Source organism: Toxotes jaculatrix, chromosome 2, assembly GCF_017976425.1.
Source record: "Toxotes jaculatrix isolate fToxJac2 chromosome 2, fToxJac2.pri, whole genome shotgun sequence".
NCBI lineage: Eukaryota > Metazoa > Chordata > Actinopteri > Toxotidae > Toxotes > Toxotes jaculatrix.
In genome coordinates this window covers 29,933,283-29,954,228 of record NC_054395.1, presented here as the reverse complement: position 1 = coordinate 29,954,228, position 20,946 = coordinate 29,933,283, and the positions used below count along the sequence as shown (strand labels likewise).

The window sequence follows — 20,946 nt, the reverse complement described above, 5'->3', positions numbered from 1 at the left end:
GCTCCCACGCACATTCCCTCTGACATCCAGCTTCTCTCCAACTGCAGCGTCTCAGAGAAGCCCCGGCTCAGGGGAGAGACACTGTCCTCAGGATGGTAATTACCCACAGTCATTGACTGCGTTTATTCTGACGGTGAGTCACTTTGTTCATTTATTTCTCCTCGTGTGTTGTTACTTGTGCGGCAGCCCTGGAGTCTTTGACATCCACACAGATAAAACAGATTAATCGGTCGACTTACTGTTCTATAGTTTCACACCTGTCTGCGTCTTCAGTGCTGCTCCTGCTGCCGTTGGGCCGTTTGGTTTGTGCTGAGTGGGACATGTTGGCTTATTGTTCTTATCAGCTGAACTTTATGGGCTCAGAGAGAAGCATTAACGTGGTCAGACTTTGTGACGTGTGTCTGAATATCAGCCCATTTAATAAAATAGTAGGTGGACTGTTGAGGAACTGTTGTTATTCAGCTACAGCAACAAAACGTTTTCTGGGACACGACATGAATCAAACCAGGACGAGACCAAACTCAGGGTCTTATATTCTGGAAAAGATGAGATTTAATATTATTCTGTCTCACTTGGCCATGTGCATGCGTCCCTGGTGGTCAGGTCACACATCTGATTGTGATCCATGCAGTAGTCCAGAGGGTGGTAGCAGTGCGTTAGCCAGAGAGCTAACGATTTATTCTAGCTGATCAGGGATCAGATGAACGTCAGGTGACAGGGAGCAGGCTAACTTCAGGTTAACTTCACCTGAAGGTGGAGGTTTGATCAGATCATTGACTGGTTCACCTGCAAGGTGTCACTGAAATGACCTCAAGTAACCTCCTTCAGGCCTTTTTCTCTGATGCTCGTGTTGTTTCAGAAATCTTGGTGTGTGCGTGCGTGCGCGTGTGTGTGTGTGTGCATGCATGCGTGTGTGCGTGCGTGTGTGTGTGTGTGTGTGTGCGTGCATGCGTGTGTGCGTGCGTGTGTGTGAGTGTGTGTGTGGATGCCATGAAACACGCCTCAGACACAGTGTCAGGTTGTGGGTTTCACAGCGTTTCATTGATGTCGTGACGCAGTGATTCCACCGTCAGTGAGAGAGTTTCAGACGTCGTCAGACGATCGTTCAGTTTCTTGAACAAATCGATCAGTTAATTAAAGATGAGGTTAATGTTCGTCTGCAGTTCAGAACACGACGTTAATCTGGAGCTGAACTTGATCCCTGTCTGTGTTCGGAGAGCGTCGATGACTCCAGACGTCAGTGTGATCTGCAGCTGAATCCCTCAGTAAACACGCAGCACATTTGTCTTATCGCTCTGTGTTTACTCACTGACGTGCACTGACCTGTTTTCTCGTTTCCAAAGTCGATTTAGTTTGGCAAAAAATGTGCAAAGGAATGTTCTGCCCAACCTGAATCCAGCCGAGCGGAGAGGGGGGCGGTTCCAGTCAGTTACCTCCTGGACTTTTTAACGTGTCAGTGGTAAAAATGGCGGCAGAAATTCCCCATATGTCAAAGGTCAGGGGGTAATTGTGCTGTAGCCACAGACATGTTGTTTCTCAGCCTGTACTCCTCTGATCTCATCCACGCTTATCACCACCACAGGGTGACGTCCCTGTTCTTTACTCACCTGCTGGAAACAGCCGTCAGTGAGAGTAAGACCAGATCTGTTTGAGTCTGTGTGGGTGGTGATTCAGAGGTCTGGAACCAGACTCGCAGCTCATGAAGAGCCAAAGTTTTTCTTTCTTTTGTTTCAGAAGTAAGAAAAACTAATGAAAGTCACACTGACATTTGCAATGGCACAAAAAAATGAACTAAAAATCCAATTCCACCACATAACGGTGCTCAGCAGCCTGCAGTGTGGTTCACTGAGTTTGTTTAGGCAGGGGCGGGTTTTGTAATGGAGTAAACAGTATTTATATGTTTGGTTTCAGCTGCCTTTAACAAACACCATTACCCATAAGTCCAGTGATGTTTAACTGTCATGGGCTGGACACAGAGGACGCAGATCAGGTTCAAAGTTGAGTTTGTTCCTGTGTTTCTGAGCATGAACACATGAGAGAGCAGGTGCTGAATCATCAGCCGGTGCCACATCACGTTCAGCGAACTGTACCGTGTCCACGGGCTGTTTGTCCTCTGAGGACAGATTCCACAAAGACTCAGAGACAGAGGAGAAACTGTGCTGCCATCTTCTCCTCAGGGAGGAATAAAAAGCATAAACCTGCTGATTTAGAGCCAGTTTGAGGTGTTTGTGTGTGACAACATCTGCGTGTGTGTGTGGTTGTGTTGGTACACGGCAGTGTAGCTGTTGGTGTGTGTGTTTGTGTGTGTGTGTGTGTGTGTGTGTGTGTGTGTGTGAGTCAGAGGTATTGATTAAAGCTTGCTGGCTGCAGTTATTAATATTTGAAGCCGACTTCTAATGGAGGCTTTTGAAGCCGAATGGTTTGAAGTGCTCTGACACGGAGTCTGAGCTCAGTCAGGACCAGAAACTCTAAAACACTCATCAGAAATTTTCACTCTCATATTTTCTAATGTAAGTGAAACAACGAGTAACCAGTTCAGTGCTGTTTCAGGAGGAAATAAATCCAGCTGGACTCGTTTCTGTTCTGATCTCTGAAATAGAAGGTGACGGTTAAATGATCAGAGAATCATTTTCCCGTGTCGGACCGTGTGATGACTGTCATGTATGATGAACTGTGCTGTTCAGAGTGTGAGACAGATCCGTTTGAAAAAGGTGGAAGTTCTTTTACGTTGAAGAATCAAACGGTTCTGGATTCAGTATTGCGTGTGTGCGTGCGTGCGTGCGTGCGTGCGTGCGTTTCACATGGTTCATGTAACTTGTTCTTCCATGATGGAAATAAATTCCTGACGAGTGACGGCGAGTAAAAGATCCTGAGCAGCAGAGAATTCAGACACTTCATCGTTACACTTGTTAATAAAACACAATTCAGCTGAAGGTGAAATTAACAGTGAACTGGTTGTAAAACGAGCTTTAACTCGTTCAGTGGCTCTGTGGCAGGGGAGGGCAAACCGTTCCACAAAGGGCCGTGTGGCTGCAGGTGTTTGTTCCAACCAATGAAGAGCACACAGTTTGACCAATCAACTGTCTGAAGACTGAGATCAGTTGATTAAATGAGTCAATTCTGGTGTGCTGCTGCTTGGTTGGAACAAAAACCTGCAGCCACACCGGCCCTTTGTGGAACGGTTTGCCCACCCCTGCTCTGTGGTCTGTCTCAGACGACCCCCCACCCCCACCCCCACCCCCCGGTCACAGACTGTGACTGGCTGCAGACACACACCCCTCATTAAGGCGTAGGATATAGATCCAGCAGCAGCTTCAGGATGAACTTCCCTCCCCGACAGAAACAGTAACCATGGTTTCATATCAGCACATCATACACAGCAGTAATAATAGGCTGCATGAGGAGCAGTGTGGGCAGTGAGGAGGCAGACTCAGGCCACAGGCCTCAGCCTATGGAGGAAAAGAAATCTCACATTCTAATGTTGTCTGCTGTGACTTTAAATTCTTAACGTCTGTATAATGTTTGAGCTGTTTGAGAGTAAATCTAGTTGCACAGAAACATTTGTGCGGAGCACAGAGTTCAATGTACGACAGACACAACGCAGACGTCGCACGCGGTCAGGAAGTCGGCATCGACGCAGAGTTTTATAACCTCTGTCCTCTCCATGATGCTTGGACTGAGACAACACTGAATGGGACTGGTCCCAGTCGACCTGTCTGTCTCTGTACACACATCCACTGTGTATTGATGAGGCTGCTCTCTGCAGGAGTGTGTGTGTGTGTGTGTGTGTGTGTGTGTGTGTGTGTGTGTGTGTGTGTGTGTGTGTGTGTGTGTGTGTGTGTGTGTGTGTGTGTGAGAGAGATACTCCTGCCACATCAGTCCATTCCAGTCTCTGCAGGTTCTGGCTTTAGAAGAAAAGACCTTCATCTATTATTGAATCACTGGAGCAGACAGACAGACAGACAGGCTGAGGTACAGGCAGGCAGACAGACAGGCTGAGGTACAGACAGGCAGACAGACAGACAGGCTGAGGTACAGACAGGCAGACAGACTGAGGTACAGACAGGCAGACAGGCTGAGGTACAGACAGGCAGGCAGACAGACAGACAGATGGACGGACAGACAGGTACGCAGGCAGGCAGCACATGCTTGTTGCAGGTGTGATGTTTGTGTTAGCTGATGAAACGATTGAAGCAGTGATGTTGTGGTTTGTGTGTGTGTGTGTGTGTGTGTGTGTGTGTGTGTGTGTGTGTGTGTGTGTGTGTGTGTGTGTGTTGCTGCAGAGGGTTAGGGTAAGAAGCGACCTTTCTGTTGTGTGTCTGTCCTACACATTAGGACTGTTTAATGTGAATCTGATTTGAGGACTGGGGACTGATGGGACCATGGTGGACGGGGTCTGATCCAGTCTGGGTCAGTCTGTATTGACAGACACCAGGTAGAATCATGAAGTTAGCTTGGTTCTACAGAGTCCACTCAGCTGCAGGTCCCTGTGTGGGCCCGACCCGTCTGTCCACCCAGCATCTCACCGAGCTCTCAGCTCAGGCGTCTCTGTACAGAAACGTCCAGACGTCCACGACGGTTGTTGTTCTCGTGGGATTTGCAGGCTCGTCCGTCTCCTGTGGCTCATTGTGTTTGTTGTGCTGTTATTGTCTTACAGCTGCAGTGACAATAATCCAACACTAACTTCCTCTCGATCCTGGTACAAGTCAGTGGGTGGAAACAGAGTCCAGCATCCAAATACGATGAAACCCTGGGACGGGTGAGGACCTGACACCGGGAGACGTCTCTGTGTTCTGTCAGTGGGTGGAGCTCATTGTTTGTCGAACAGAGACTTTGTTCCACCTTAAATAAATAAATAAAATGTTAAACAGTTTAAATAAAGAAATCAGAACGAAGTGTTACTAACAGAGATGATCAGGAACGTGAGAGATAAAATCCATGATCCACGTCTCCGATCCTCAAACATCTGGATCTATCCAACTGTCTGCAACAGGTCTCCACAGGTAACAGGGTGTGTGTGTGTGTGTGTGTGTGTGTGTGTGTGTGTGTGTGTGTGTGTGTGTGTGTGTGTGTGTAGGGAAGGTGGGCGGTTAAGTTGAGGTTCTCTGACACTCCCTGAAACACAAACCAGAGTCTGCTGACTCACCTGAAGCCCACACACACCCTACCCAGTTACACTGTGTGTGTGTGTGTGTGTGTGTGTGTGTGTGTGTGTGTGTGTGTGTGTGTGTGTGTGTGTGTGTGTGTGTGTGTGTGTGTGTGTGTGTGTGTGTGTAAAGCTATGTGCCCATGTGCGAGACAAAGCACACCTGTCAGGACCTGACACCAGAAGCATGTTGTACTGATGTTTTCTCTGAACATGTGAGAACTGAAACTTCTTCATCCTCCAAACTGAAGCTGCTGCTTCAGGTGTCTGCACAAAAGAATTCAACGTATTTAACAACCAGTGTTTTCTGTAACACGCTTAAATACTGAGAACACAATAAGTCCATCAGTGAGAGGGTCAGCCATTTAGAGGAGCGAGCGTGAACTGGGCCTCAGGTACGCTGATGTGCACCGTGTGTGACAGGAAGCTGAGGGTGCGATGGCGATGATCTAACTGTGGAAACGAATGGAAGAGCTGATGTTTTTAAAGTTTCTGTTTGTTCTGATGTTTGTAGTCGTCACTGCAGTGAGCTGATTCCTCCCACAATCGGATTCAGACTGGATTATTTTAGGTGGAAAACTTCGAAAAAGTTTCAGGCTCTTGTCGTCACTGGTTGATTTTGTGTTGATTCTTGAGATTTAATGATCGTGAGTTGTTAGACTTGGGCCGTCGCCCTTCGTGTGCTTCACAGCCACTTCAGACCTTTATAAAAGTATCATCTTGTTGTTTTGCAGTAACAGAAATGAGATGTTTTAAATTCGGGGGGTCAGCACAGTGACCTCCATGAACACGGTAACGACTCAGTCCAGCTGGGACCGACTCAGAGTGTGAAGGAGAGTCAGACAGTCAGAGAGAGACATGTTATCCCCTCATGCGTGTCTAAACTGGTCCATTAGCGCCAGTCTAATGTTCAGGCTGAGTCACACAGTCAACAGTTTCCCAAAGCCTCAGTACACACACACACACACACACACACACACACACACACACACACACACACACACACACACACACAGACCGACACTCTGATAAAAAGGTCAGATATTGGACAGTTGGATGGAGCGTTACACTCAGACTCAACTGCTGAAGGAGATCAAACCACTGATCTACAAACTCACACACACACACACACACACACACACACACACACACACACACACACACACACACACACACAGAGGTTGTGTCAGGTCATGTGTGGGATCACAGCACAGACACATTGAACCCACACCTCTAACCCCCCCCCCCCCCCCCCCCCCCCCAGATGTGAGCGGAGTCTGGAGTCTCTCAGTGGTCTGAGACCTGCACCAGTTTCACAGCGATTTATCCAGATGTTTATTTTCTGCTCGGGATGAATGAGAATAAGTTGGATGACTCTGATAGCGACAGTGGCGTGCTGTAATGGTTCCCAGACTGAACCAGCGATTACCAGTATCAGCCGTGTGACACTGACAGAGGACTGAAGCTGCTGCTGTGTGGAACAGCCCAACAACATGCAGAGCCTTCAGCGTGTGTGGGGAGGGGGGGCACATCTGACCCACTGCCACCCGCCCTCCCGCTGTGGACACTGGGCCGGGCTCTGGTCGTTCAGCAGGAGGAAACTCTGGGTCGGGTCCGGGTTTGGTTTCTCTGCAGCTGTAGGAGCAGATGATCTGTTCACACTCACTGTTTGCTCAGGGCGGAGTTTCAGGTGTGGTGGATCCTCACCTCTCACAGAGTAAAGTCCATGTGTCGTCCGTGCGTCCTCCCTGCCGTCGTCTCCGGGGGCCGGGTCATTGAGGTGACCTCGTTGTTGGCTGTGAAGGAACATTCCAGCAGCATCTCTGACAGATGGATAATCCCTAATCCTGAATGTGTGGAGCTGATGTTGGGTTTAAATCCTCCTGCTGGATGACCCGGGTCACGTTTCCAGGGTCGGGAGTCAGCAGGCTCCATCTCAGTTACACAACTCCAAACGCATCGTCAACAACAACAACACTTAAAGCTGACAGGTGGTGTTATTGCCTCTGTGTAACAGCCCCCCATCATATTATCACCCACCCACATAACACTCATCTCTCCATCACCTCCTCCCATCCTCTGTTCTGGTCTCTTATGAAACGGAGCTGCTGAGTCCAACCTGTTCAGACATTTGTTGAATTTGCAGCTCTTTGAATTCATGGTTTGTCTTCACGTTGTGTCTTCAAGCTGCCTTTAGGTCTACACAGATAAGACGGATGCAGTTTAATACAGCGATAAACACTAAACTCATAATGTTCAAACACAGACGTGAAAAATCTGATGCTGAAAATCAGTTTGATGTCGTTTAGTGTCTCAGTGTTTCTGTGTAATCAGACGTGTCCCCTGACCAGACGGGGACATCTTATCCCTTCAGTGTGTCCTGAGTCTGTTCCCTGGTCCCTGGTAGGAAGACAATGTCCACATTCTTCATCCCGTCCACAGACTTTGGTTGATTCCTTTGCTAAACTAGTACAAAACCACACGTCCTATACGAGAATCACTGAGTGGACTGGAGATGTGGGGTGAGTCAGACCACAGTGGTTCTGCTCCTAACTCCTTCTGGCTATCTGCGCTCACGGTCTCTGTCCATCACTGTCTGTCCGTCCAACCACTGACCATCTGTCCATCCATTCTCTGACTGTCTGTCCGTCCATCCACCCGAGGAAACAATAATTTCCATTTCCATCTTTTCACAGTCAGCTGCAGACTGTCCCAGAGCTCACTGACGGTCGTGGTCTGATGTAGTTAAAATCTCCCACTTTAAGCAAATGACTTAATGTGAAACAGGTCGTCCCCAGTCGTCCCCAGTCGTCCTGAGTCGCCCTGAGTCATCCCGAGTCGTCCCGAGTCGTCCCCAGTCGTCCCCAGTCGTCCCCAGTCGTCCTGAGTCAGGCTGCTGGCAGTGCTGCAGGCCAGTGAAGGTCTGTTAGCTTGTCAGAGTTAAATTTTTAAACTTCTTGTTGCTGGTAAACAGATGCAGGTGCTCACTGCAGGTGAGTTTAACATCAAGGTACAATTTTCTGGGAACCTCTGTGATATACAGTTAATTACACAAACACAGAGCCTCCGTCCAGATGGAGGACAGAAGGATGGAGACTGGTCCACAGGACCTGCTGTGACGAGCGCTGACACAGAGATGCATTTACCGAAGTCCAGATGTTTTAGATTTGCTGTTGTGCTTCCGGGTGAAAGAGAGACGTGAGATTAAAAACAGTCCGATTACGTCGGGAACATCAGACTGTTTATAACAAAACCTCAACCAGATGCAGGTTAATCTGCTCTAAATACACTTCACACACACACGGGGAGGGGCAGGGTGACCTGAGCTGGTAGCTGTGCGTGTGTGTGTGTGTGTGAGACAGAGACTGTGTCTGGTCTCTGTCTTCACAGGGACAGAGACCCTTTTTCTATCAGAACAACAAAAGAGTGGAGGGGAGGAAGAGGAGGAGGAGGAGGAGGATGTAGTGAAGGGCTGAATTGTGCGTCAGGGAGGAAGAACGGAGGATGTCTGCTCTCTCTCTCAGCACAGAATGACACTTGGACCGTATGGAGCTTCTTCTTTGTGTTTTGGCCCATTTGCTGTGACTCACATCAGAGTTTTGGAGTTGAGCGTCTCAGGCTGGAAAAAATAATGATTCAGTTTTTATCAGGGAAAACACTGTGACCTTATATCACACTTCTCCCCTCAGTTTCTCCCCCGGCTGTTTGTGACGTAGCAGGACGTAGCTGTTCACGTACTGTGAAGGACATTAGTGGACGTTCATTCTTTCAGGTTTTGAGTGGCTTTGTTTTCTTCCTGCCTCTTGTTTGAGCCTGAGATGAATCCCAGAGTGAAACCTGGAGTGGTTCTTGTTTTAGTCGAAATAACTGAAGTGAAGCTGTGAAGCTTCGTTGAAGTCACATGGGCTCTGTGACTCCGTGTGATTGGTCTGATTGGACTGTTTGAACTGTGGGGAGGTGCTGGCCTCCTGACCAGTAACATCCTCTGCACCTTCTCATTCGTCCTCTCCTGGGGATTGTGGAAAAAATATTTTACTTTGGACCGAAGTGTGAGACGGACAGAGTGACGTCAGCCTCTAAAGAACCACCTGCTGTGGTGATGAAAAACAGGACAGAAGAAGAAGAAGAGACGAGGCAGAGAAGAGTTTTATTGTCTGTCCTCCAGCCTGTAATCAGACTGGAATCTGTTTAATGGGAGACAAACACTGAAGTACTGTCTGCGCTGACCACTGTGTGTGTGTGTGTGAGTGTGTGTGTGTGTGTGTGTGTGTGTGTGTGTGTGTGTGTGTGTGTGTGTGTGTGTGTGTGTGTGGGTGTGTGTGTGAGAGTTAATAGGAATTAAGGTTAATAAAAGGCACATGAAATGAATAAAATGGTGAATTCCAGAGTGAGGAGAGGAAACGTGTGTGTGTGTGTGTGTGTGTGTGTGTGTGTGTGTGTGTGTGTGTGTGTGTGTGTGTGTGTGTGTGTGTGTGTGTGTGTGTGTGTGTGTAGCAGATGACTGGATAAAGCAGGAAGAAGATTCAGTAAATACAGATGAAGATATGGAGACATCAGCAGATGATGAAGGACAGAGTGAGACAGTGGAGAGTTGGAGGTGACGGAGGAGAGAGGTGACCTCTCTGAGTATTGATCCCAGCATCCTGGTCATCAATAACCTGATAGAGATCTGATAGGAGGCCGTCTGGAGACAGACACACACACACACACACACACACACACACACACACACACACACACACACACACACACACACACACACACACACACACACAGATGAAGTCATGTCTTCTTCACATATTTACAACAGGAAATGTTTCACATCCAAAACAAACAGTCGCTGTGAGTCGACCAATAAATGAGAAAATTACTGTTTATCTGTTTACACAGTAAAAACAAACAAACAAAAAGCTGACTGCAAAATATGATACGTACACGACGACAGCCTCATACATACGAACACATTTTATCCACATATAATTAGACTCACATGAAACCCCATAAACGAGGCCCGTGCAGGAAACTCACAGCTGGTGGGACCTGGTTTTATCTGGTTTCCAGTCCATCTCAGTCTGACGCACACGATGCTACATGCTGCTCATATCAAAGTGAACATACGTGTGTGAGCGGCAGGTAAACGAAACACCTGGTGAACCCGCAGGATCGTGAACGTCACAGACCAATAAAAACAGAAGACGTTCTGTCGCGTGTTTGCCAACATTTTAAACCTGTGAAGAGATCAAATTAGAGCTGACTCTGCCCCCTGCTGCTGTTTATCAGCTCAACGTCGTGCAGGCCAACTAATTTACACTCAGTTTACCTGAGTATCCTCACCCCACCCAGGAAGCTGCACGTGGCACGGCCGAATGGAGCGCACCTGTAGAGCGCACCTGTAGAGTGCACCTGTAGAGCGCACCTGTAGAGCGCTCCTGTAGAGCGCTCCTGTAGACCTCTGACTCTCCAAACGTCCTCACACACTGACCACACACAGTCAGCTCGGGACCTGTGCTTCCATGAACAGATGGGGCCCATGTTTGATGTAGAGGTCCTGGTCTGTCCCGGTCTGGGTGTGGGGTGGGTATGGGTCTCTAAAACTGGATCCGTGTCGGACTCCAACCCTAACCCCCCCTCCTCAGTTCTAACCTACAAACCAAGTCTGAGGCCTCAAACAACCATCACATGTATGAGGTTCAGTGGTTTGGCCCCCACAAATACAGAAAAACAAGCCCACACACACACACACACACACACACACACACACACACAGGCTGTTATATTGAAGTGAAGTGGATTTGTGGTTTTGTGTGTGTGAGTGTGTGTGTGAGTGTGTGTAAGTGTGTGTGTGTGTGCGTGTGCGTGTGTGTGAGCGTGTGTGTGAGTGTGAGTGTGTGAGTGTGTGTGAGTGTGTGTGTGTGTGTGAGTGTGTGTGTGTGTGTGTGTGTTTGTGTGAGTGTGAGTGTGTGTGTGTATGTGTGTGTGTGTGTGTGTGTGAGTGTGTGTGTGAGTGTGTGTAAGTGTGTGTGTGTGTGCGTGTGCGTGTGTGTGAGCGTGTGTGTGAGTGTGTGAGTGTGTGTGTGTGTGTGAGTGTGTGTGTGAGTGTGTGTAAGTGTGTGTGCGTGTGCGTGTGTGTGAGCGTGTGTGTGAGTGTGAGTGTGTGAGTGTGTGTGTGTGTGTGTGTGTGTTTGTGTGAGTGTGAGTGTGTGTGTGTGTGTGTGTGAGTGTGTGAGTGTGTGTGAGTGTGTGTGTGTGTGTGAGTGTGTGTGTGTGTTTGTGTGAGTGTGAGTGTGTGTGTGTGTGTGTGAGTGTGTGTGTGTGTGTGAGTGTGTGTGTGAGTGTGTGTAAGTGTGTGTGCGTGTGCGTGTGTGTGAGCGTGTGTGTGAGTGTGAGTGTGTGAGTGTGTGTGAGTGTGTGTGTGAGTGTGTGTAAGTGTGTGTGTGTGTGTGTGTTTGTGTGAGTGTGAGTGTGTGTGTGTGTGTGTGAGTGTGTGTGTGTGTGTGAGTGTGTGTGTGAGTGTGTGTAAGTGTGTGTGTGTGTGCGTGTGCGTGTGTGTGAGCGTGTGTGTGAGTGTGAGTGTGTGTGTGTGTGTGAGTGTGTGTGTGTCTGTGTGTCTGTGTGAAGTCAGTCAGGGAGAATGGATTTGTGGTTTTCCTGTGTCACATGTTGACACAGACAGTGAGGTCCGTGTGTGTCCAGCTCCTAAACGTTTGCAGGATCATGTTCAGAGGCTGCGTTGTTGTGTGTTTTCGCTGCGTTCTCTAACAGCAGTGGTTTATCAGGGAGGTGGGTGAGTAACACACTGTCACACCAGAGACCAGAGTCCACCGTGTTAGAGAGAGATGCTGATTCAGGTCAAATGTAGATGAGCTGGTTGTGTCTGAAGTCATTGTGAACACCTGGACCAGGTGTGGTGAGGGTCTGTGATCCGGCTCATCCCATCATATTCGATATTCTCGGTTTTCTGTCTAATTAGAAACAGTAAGAATCAGGAGAAGTGAATTATTTAAGAAAAACATTTCCAGCAGCATCTTTCCCACTAACAGCTGGAGGATAAACACAGGATGGAGCGGTGTAATCCTTCCCTCTGCAGGTCGACCAATTTCCCCAAATTTATGTCCCATATTTTCCCAAATTGTTGTTTAATCCTTTTTCCTGAAATGATTCAGACTGAATGAGTTTGCCGGTAATCGTCTGTCTCCGAGGCAGAAGTGACTGAACTCGGAATCTGCTGGTGGAGATGTTTCCGATGAAGCGGGAGCTCTGCGTGTTCAGCTCTAATGGCTTTGTTTTTATTGCTCCACCGTGTCGACCTCTTACTGTTCATCAGTGTTTTTCATTTGGGATTTTTGCTGCGTGTCGTCATGTAAAACCTCCAGAGGCTGAATCACAGGAACCGTACGGATCACAACACAAGGACGCAGCCAGGAGATAGGTGTCTGTGTGTGTGTGTGTCTGTGTCCATCAGTGTCAGACACCACCTGTCACTCAACAGTGTCGCCATGACAACACACCCTGCCATCAGGGCTGGTGAAGAGACCAAAATACAGGAGCAGCGAGATGCATGCTTCCTGTCAACCCCGTGACCTTCTGCTGAGGAGAGAGGGGAGGAGAAGGGGACAGGAGACAAGGAAACAGGGAGGAGGTGAGACTCAGAGAGGGGGAGATCAGAGGAGGAGAAAAGGGAGGTGTCTGACTGTTCAGACCCATCACTGTGTCTCCTCCTCAGCTGACGTCCTCACACACGTCTCACGGGACAGATGCTAACTCTCTCTGCTAACGTGAAATCGCTGCACTTCCCCTTTAAGTGAACAGGTAAGCTGTGCTAAGCTAAGCTAAGCTAACCTGCTGCCGTATGTAGCTGTTTGTCATCTCACCCTGTGAATGTGAGCGCATGTGTTTCTCACAATGTCAGACTGTTCCTCGAACACATCATGGCTGCCACGTGCAGGTCGTGTTGGCGCCAAGCGTGGAGCAGAATCGGCCAGTGTTTACGTTCTCGTCGGGCGGAGAAGTGAGAGGAGAGGAGGATGCAGGAGACGAGTGAATGGAAAGAAAGGAGAGGAAGGAAGGAAAAGCAGAGATTATAGGACAACGAGGAAGAGATGGCGAGAGGATGGAGGGGAAAAGTGAAGGGGGGAGGAGGAAGATGAGCTGTTAGACCATCTACACTCTGCACCTAACTTCACTCACCACTTCATGTATCTGTGTGTGTGTGTGTGTGTTTCAGTGTTTAACAGTGTGAGAGCAGACGGTCCTGCTGTGAAGAGCCTGACTGTCGGCTAATTAACCTCTCACTGCGAATTTATTTAAACACACGTTGGACCTCTTTGTTGTCATGGTTACCAGCATACATCCCTACTCTTTCCGTCTCTCTCTCTCTCTCTCCACTGCTGTCAGTCCCCAGAGGACAGACGTCTCTGACCACACACACATACATAGAGTTTCCTGTTATAGCTACAGTAGCTGTACAGTCCAGAGCCTGTTGGCTGTTGCTTAGTAACAGCTGATTTGGAGCCAGCCGATGTCGACAGTGTTGCTCCTTTTGTTTTTCGAGTTAAAGCAGCTTCACAGAGCAAAGTTTGTGTTTGGCAGAATCGTTGTTGCTGCAGAGGCTGAAAGTTTGAGAGCACAAACCAAACCCCAGCAGAGCTGCTTCAAACCGGGACGACACACAGTCACGTTCACACCTTCATGTATGTCGAGGAGTCACATGTGTGCACGTCTGTGCATGTTGTTTCTCTGCTGTTTACCTCCATTTTCTGTCTGAACACCTTCCAGGGTTGTGTGATCCTGTCGGTGAGGGTTTCAAACCGCGGCCTGGTGTTTGGCGTCTGATGATCACGTTAATCTGTGACTCCGTTATATCTCCCGTCTGACCGGTACCTTAAACAGCACGCCCCCGCGCACGGCAGTAACGCAGAGCTGTTTCCAGTCAGACGGGCTGTGAAAATAAAGCAGCTCAGTTTTTCACGGTGAGATGTTTGATGAATGAACTTTGAACCGAGAAAACGGAGAAATTTCTCGTGGCGTTTGGAAAAAGAATAAACTCTTTGATTACGATGCTTTCACGCACAGGAAGAGGAAACCTGGTTCCTCAGCTCAGGCTGCAGCTGTGTAACAGTCTGACAGCTTCTGTGATCAGGACTGAAAAATCTCAGGTGGTGCGTCTCAGTTTTCAGGGAGGTGTTCGACAGCTGCCACTCAGCCACGATCCAGCTGTGAGACCAGTTTACTTTGACCTTTGACCCCGCAGCCTAGTAATATGTGGTGAGATTGTTTTTGCTGGAAGTTATTTTGGTTTGATGTTTGTCTACATGTGAAGCATCATGATCAGCTGATTGTCAGTGACAGCGTTTAGATGGATGAATTTTGTCCAATGTCACTGAAATAAAGAGGAAATAATAAAACATCCAGATACTTACACATTATCCATTCTTCTCCTCCTTCACCTAAACTCCCATCTGTCTGTCCATCCATCTGCTCGTCCATTGAGCTAGTCCTCCTGTCCTCTATCCATGCCTGCATCCCTTCACACTCACCATCTTCACCCATCTGTCCGTCTGTCCATCCATCAGCTGCTAGTTTCACCGTCCTCATGCTTTTTCTGGCTCTTTTGTAAAGTTAATGACCCTCTCCCCCTCATTTCCCATGTCTGTCTGCTGTGTGTGTGTGTGTGTGTGTGTGTGTGTGTGTGTGTGTGTGTGTGTGTGTGTGTGTGTGTGTGTGTGTGTGTGTGTGTGTGTGTGGTCTGACTGATGGCCATTCTGTGTGTCAGGGCATGACAGGGTCTCTAAAGAGAGGAGGCAAAGTGAAAAGAGAGAGCGAAGTGCCAAGACGGATAGAGGGAGAGGGCACAGAGCATGCTGGGATTGTGTGTGTGTGTGTGTGTGTGTGTGTGTGTGTGTGTGTGTGTGTGTGTGTGTGTGTGTGTGTGTGTGTGTGTGTGTGTGTGTGTGTGGGTTGGGGGTTGTAGGAAAGGGTCAGTCTAATTTGCAGCTCATTGAATAGAAACAAGCTTCCTCTGAGGGACGGGTTGGGGGGTCGTCAAGCGTGTTGGTGTGTGTGTGACAGAGAGAGAGGCCCTGCTGCAGAGAGAGAGAGAGAGTGTGTGTGTGCGCGTGTGCGTGTGCATGTGTGTGTGTTCAGATACAGCTATTCCCACTCCGATGCCGAAGCAGAAACGTTGTTTATGCATCAGCATTTCTTCCAAATTCACATCAAATCTCCAGAATAAGAGAAAATTCCTTCAGCGGTGTGAACAGAGAAACACAGATTTACGTCCTGTGTGTTTATGTATCTGTTCATTCACACATTCATTCACACATTCATTCCTTCATAGTGTCAGACGCAGTGAAAAGGACACGTCAGATTCATCAGACATCTTAGTTGCAGTCGTAGCTACGACTTGAATTTTGAACAGAAAACTAGTTGGAAACTCGTGATCATGTGACCTCGGACTCATTTCCAGCTGCTGAGTGATGTCACTGAATGAAATGAAAATTCGGTCTGATTTTCGGGGGCAAAGGTCACCAGGTTTTTACCCCCGGTGAAACATGACAAACCTCAGTTCATGCGTTTATTCATGCGATCACATCTCATCTGTGGAAGCTGCAGCCGAATTCTTCTCCTCCTTAATGACTCATCACAGACTGAGAATAGAATCCATGCAAACGGACACGAGGGACAACAGGGAAGTGTGATTTACCACAGTGAGTCGATGGGACCCACTCTGGTTTACACGCCACAGGATGTGATGTTTTACACATGCAAACACACACACAGGAAGATGTTTGTACACACACGGACACACCCGGTGAGGCCTGTGGATTATCAGGATCAGCAGTGACACACTTTCTGAACGAGACGCTGTGAAGTGGCCGGAGCTTCACCGTGAGTCTCCGCCTCCTCAGACGCACACTCGCTCTCCTGGATAATCCCACGATCCTGTGCGTTTATGTTCTGACCACTTTTAATGATTTCATCTTTGTCTCTGAGAATCCGGTTTTTGACGTGCGAGACCAAGCAGGTGGTTTTAAAAACGGCAGCTGCCGTGTGTGTGGAGGAGGAGCCAATCAGAGGCGCCGGTCTGAGCCGCAGTGAATTCAGAACACGTCACCGTGGTTGTTGAAATAATCTGAAATTGACCCAGAATCTGAAAGTGAACTAATTTGAACAGATGAATGTTTAATCATGTTTCGTGCCGTCGTCGCTCGACTCGTCCTTTTTTACGTCCTTTGGTTTTTGATGTGAGAACCAGATGTTTCCTCGCACACTTCATCTAAACCAAGCTGTGGACTGAGCCTTTAATCTGGACTCTGTGTCTCAGCCCCGTCACCAAATTAAAATCTGTGTTTACGTTTTTCAGTGAAAGGTCTTTCAGTGCCCGAGGGTCAGCTCATGATCTCATTGGTCCTCCGGGGTGATGTCATCATGGTGTCATGGCTTACTGCTCGAAGCCTGATGACATCATTTCCTGCAAAACCACAAGAATTTATATTTCAAATGACACGATGAGGCTGCGGTCGCCGTGTGTGTGTGTGTGTGTGTGTGTGCATGTTTGTGTGTGTGTGTGTGTGTGTGTGTGTGTGTGTGTGCGTGCGTGCGTGTGCGCGTGTGTGTTTGTGTGTGTGCGTGTGTGTTTGTGTGTGTGTGTGTGTGTGTGTGTGTAGGTTGTGGTCCTCTATTAATCCTGTTCGGTCTGACAGTAAGTGTTGTTCGGGTTGAGAAATGAATTACCCTGCAGGGCGGGTAGCACACTCATTCATCACCATCTCTCTCTCTCTCACACACACCTACACACACACACACACACACACACACACACACACAGTGCTTAGATGTCTATCTGCAGTATTTTCCTGCCATTATGTTGCGGCAGCAGCAGCAGCAGCAGCAGCAGCAGCAGCCGTTCTGCAGTAAGACGACTGGTAACCAGCAGTTTTCCCTGTGAGCTGAAACCATGGAACTCTGTGGCTGAATCATCTTTCTCAGGCTGGACCTTCAGGTTTATGGATTTCAGCTGTGTGCGTCTTCTCCTCTGTGCTACAGGGAACACAGGAAAACACTTTCTGTAATCCTGAATATTATACATTCACTGTGCATGTATGCTCATTATGGCTTCATGTTACATTTCCACAAGTGAACGACCAGTTCAGTCCATGTGTTAGGGTTATGTTTATCCATCTGTGTGTATGGATAATGATATATTGTTTATTTAACCTGGTTCAAGTGTCACTGAGATTAAAATCTCTTTTTCAACAGTGACCTGATCAGAGAGCACAATGCAAACAGATGCAACAGTCACACACTACGAACAGGTGAACACAACTCTGTACGTTATTCCAGGGAGAAGTGGAAGTGTTTTCTTTTCTAACTCTGGGATCCAGCGTTTGTAGAATATTATAGAGTGCAGCCATATTGATTTTGGTTTTTATACATGTATTATGTGCACAGATAAGAAGGAACCAGCACAAGGACAGATTTATATATAGAGGTCGACCAATTCAAATGGTCACAGCCAGTTCTGAAACATTCAACAGTATCCATCTCCTTTAGTCTCCGTCTCAGTAAAGGTAGAAAACTTAGTGAATTTAGTGTTTCCTAAATTTAGTGTTTCCTAAATTTAACGTGTTGGCCCGACTGTTTCTTCCAAACCAACATCTGTCAGCTGATCACTGCTCTAACAGTGATCTCTGTGGAAATCCCTTCACTCTGCAGATGCATCCAGCGTTTGGGTTCGTACTTCCCGTCTTTTCCCGCTGTCGGTGCGAGTTCTTTAACTGCTGTACCCGAACAAACAACACAAAGCTCTGCCGATAAACCTGATTCAGGAGCTCTGTGGGCTGAAGCCGGCGGCAGTGATTTTAACAGACTCTGCAGTGCTGTTAGAGTCCGGAGCGCAGGGCCATTTGTCTCTTTGTCGATGGTATTGACAGCTCCTGGGTCCATTGGGAGCCTAAAGAGAAAATCAACACTCCACAGTAAACAGGATTTATGTCCAAACTGTGTTTTCTAAATAAACCGAAAAGCTGAAGTGTCAGACTGGGATCTGTTGTGTGATTTATGTTGTTCAGGTTAGGTGGTGGCTCTCAGGGTCCAGAAACATCCGCTGCTGTTGAATGGTCACTGTCGATGTAACGTTTGTGTTTTCAGCTTCTTAAAGTCTGATTCCAGTCAAATCCCAACATTCACCAAACATTGTGAATATAAAGAAGATCTACAGGAAGCACAGACAGACCTACAGACGTATGCAGACGCTTCCAGGTTGCTGGGGACATTTTTCTTTTCTTTTTTTTTTTTAATCCAAACCAGGATTTGTCCCAAAATTGAACCAAGTACTTTTTCTCCTTAAACTTCCATGAATGTCCCTGAGCATGCTAACATAGTTAGCACTAAACTTAAAGTACAGCAGGGGCTGATGGGAGTTTGTCTGAAAGTATTGGACAAATTAAAATGTTGACCTGATACTGGCACTAGATGAAAAGTGGTGATGCTGATGATAGACAAGCAGGAGAGTCTTTACTGAAGCCTTCTCCCTCAGATAAGTGAAACATGGAACTCAGCACATTGTTCGTCTCAGGCTCGTGAATCAGAATCATTTCCTCATTTTTCAGCTCAGTCCTTCTCAGCTCATCGTGTCTCAGCTGGGATTCTTCTGTCTCAAACATATTTCTATAAACTGAACTGAACAGCTCCGAACAGCTGTTCTGCCGTGATGGTGTTGTACTGAACTGCATCAGAGTCAGAGGTGTTTCTAATATTCTGACCCCCTCATGTGAATAATATAATGTACACTGCCTTCACTAACCAAAGACAGAATATGATGTTTGTATGGGACGTGCAGTCACACGTGTTTCAGTTACACAGAGAAAACCTGACGCTGAGTAAAGAACTGTGAGTCCGTCTGTGATTTAATGTGAAAACGCCTCGAGGCTGCAGCAGCTGGACAGCCACTTTCCCAGGATGCCTCACTGCTGTGTGTGTGTGTGTGTGTGTGTGTGTGTGGGCATATTTCCAAATGCTACCATTCCTTTTCTGTCCTATGTGTAAGCTATGCACACACACACACACAGGTTTGTTCTTGTGTACTTGTGAGGACCCTCGTTGACAGAGAACGTTCCTCTAAGTCAAACCTAAACCCTGAGACCAGGTGGTCAGACCTGGTGCAGCGAGGTTCATCCAGGTGTTGGTGATGTGAAGATGCTCTTCACAGACGTGCTTCAGCTGGTGAAGGTGGAGATGCTCTGTCTGTGAATCAGCTCAGCAGGTGCTGCAGGGCTGTGCAGAGATTTATGGATAAGTCACAACTTAGTCCACACTCTGAGTGAAATTCCCAAAGGATCAATACAGCTAATCTTTCCAAATGCACTCCTGTGACGTGTGTGTGTGTCTGTGTGTGTGTCTGTGTACGTGTGATGTGATCAGCTTTACTGGTCTTAGTGAGTTTTAGTCATTCTTTGTGTTATAGGAAACAAAATCAATGAAAATCATAAATCAGGAGCAGGCTTACAGAGCTGCTTCAGCACTTTGAACTTCCATAAAGTTTAAGTTCTCACAAGAGACAGAAAAGAGAAAAACAAAACCAAATTATGTTTCTACACAAACTAAACTGCAACAGCAGATACATTTTGAAGGAAATGTAATTGTGACCAAATTCCGTTTCCAGTGAACATGGTGGGGAAATGTTGTTTGTTAGGTTGGACACATGTTGATCCTGAATCGGATTCAGTAAAATATTCCGACAAACTGTTTGTTTTCCTCCTAAATCTCTGATCTCTCAGTTCACCCTGCAGAGACTCTCACCTCACCTGGTCCAGCTCAGGGAAAGATCCTGGTCTGATTTAAAACAGGAAGTTCAGCCTGTTTGTTTACATCGAACCTGAACCACCATCTCTATGGAACCGAACCCACAGAGCTTGTTATATCCACCGTGACTCTGCTGCCGTTACTGAACATCCACCCAGCCAGAGATTAGATCATGTTACTGACGTTTTAGTCCGTTTGTTTCTTCTTTCATTCAGACTCTGCAGCGCTTTGTAAAACAGGCTCTCTGTTCTGCAGTGTCTGTCTGGCCTGAGCTGAGACAGCCCCGATGACATTGTCCCAGTTATTTTTTCAGAATGTCCCACACAGAGGACATTTTACAATGTCTTCCTCATCCTCTGTGTATGAGACGGTCCCGGAAACTCTCACAAAAAAAGAAGTGCTGGGAAGCAGCTTCTCTTTGTCAGAGGTGGTGAAGTTAACCAGACCTTCATGAACTAAACCTTAACTAAACTTTAGTTAACTAAACCAACCTTTTCTCCTGTAAAACCAACAGTACTGTTTGAAAACACTTTGGATAAAGTGAAACTTTCTTCTTGTTTCTACCAGCGTGGCGTCTCCTTTGCCTCGCTGTTGGCTCTCAGCTGTAATGGGCTCGTTACTGCCCCCGGAGGCCTGGGGCCCACAGGCACCTGGTGACTGGAGAAAACAGCCAAAGAGCAAAGATAAGATAAATTACACCTGAAAACAAGGTGACAGGTGAGATTTCTGCTTTCAGACTATTTTTGGTTTTACAAGAAGACTTTAAGGACGAGGACTGACTGGTTGTTTTTATGAACGTTGGTGTGGTTAATGTTTCCACCTCTGACAAAGAGCAGCACACAGAACTTTTCTGTGGAAGCTTCCAGGACTGAGTCCACACGATGGACACAGGGCTGAGGGAACACCAGGGGATCTATCCACATACTTTTGGCCATATAATGTCTCTCTCTGTCTGCTTGTCGTTTTCCTTCTGTGGCCACCTCCCCTCTGTGTGTGTG

General features: G+C 47.5%; 1 protein-coding gene across 1 annotated transcript in view; it reads left to right on the top strand.

The window, feature by feature from the left end:
* Positions 1-20,946, top strand: part of sulf2b (sulfatase 2b) — a 76,855-nt gene that overhangs the window by 4,176 nt on the left and 51,733 nt on the right. The window lies entirely within an intron of this gene.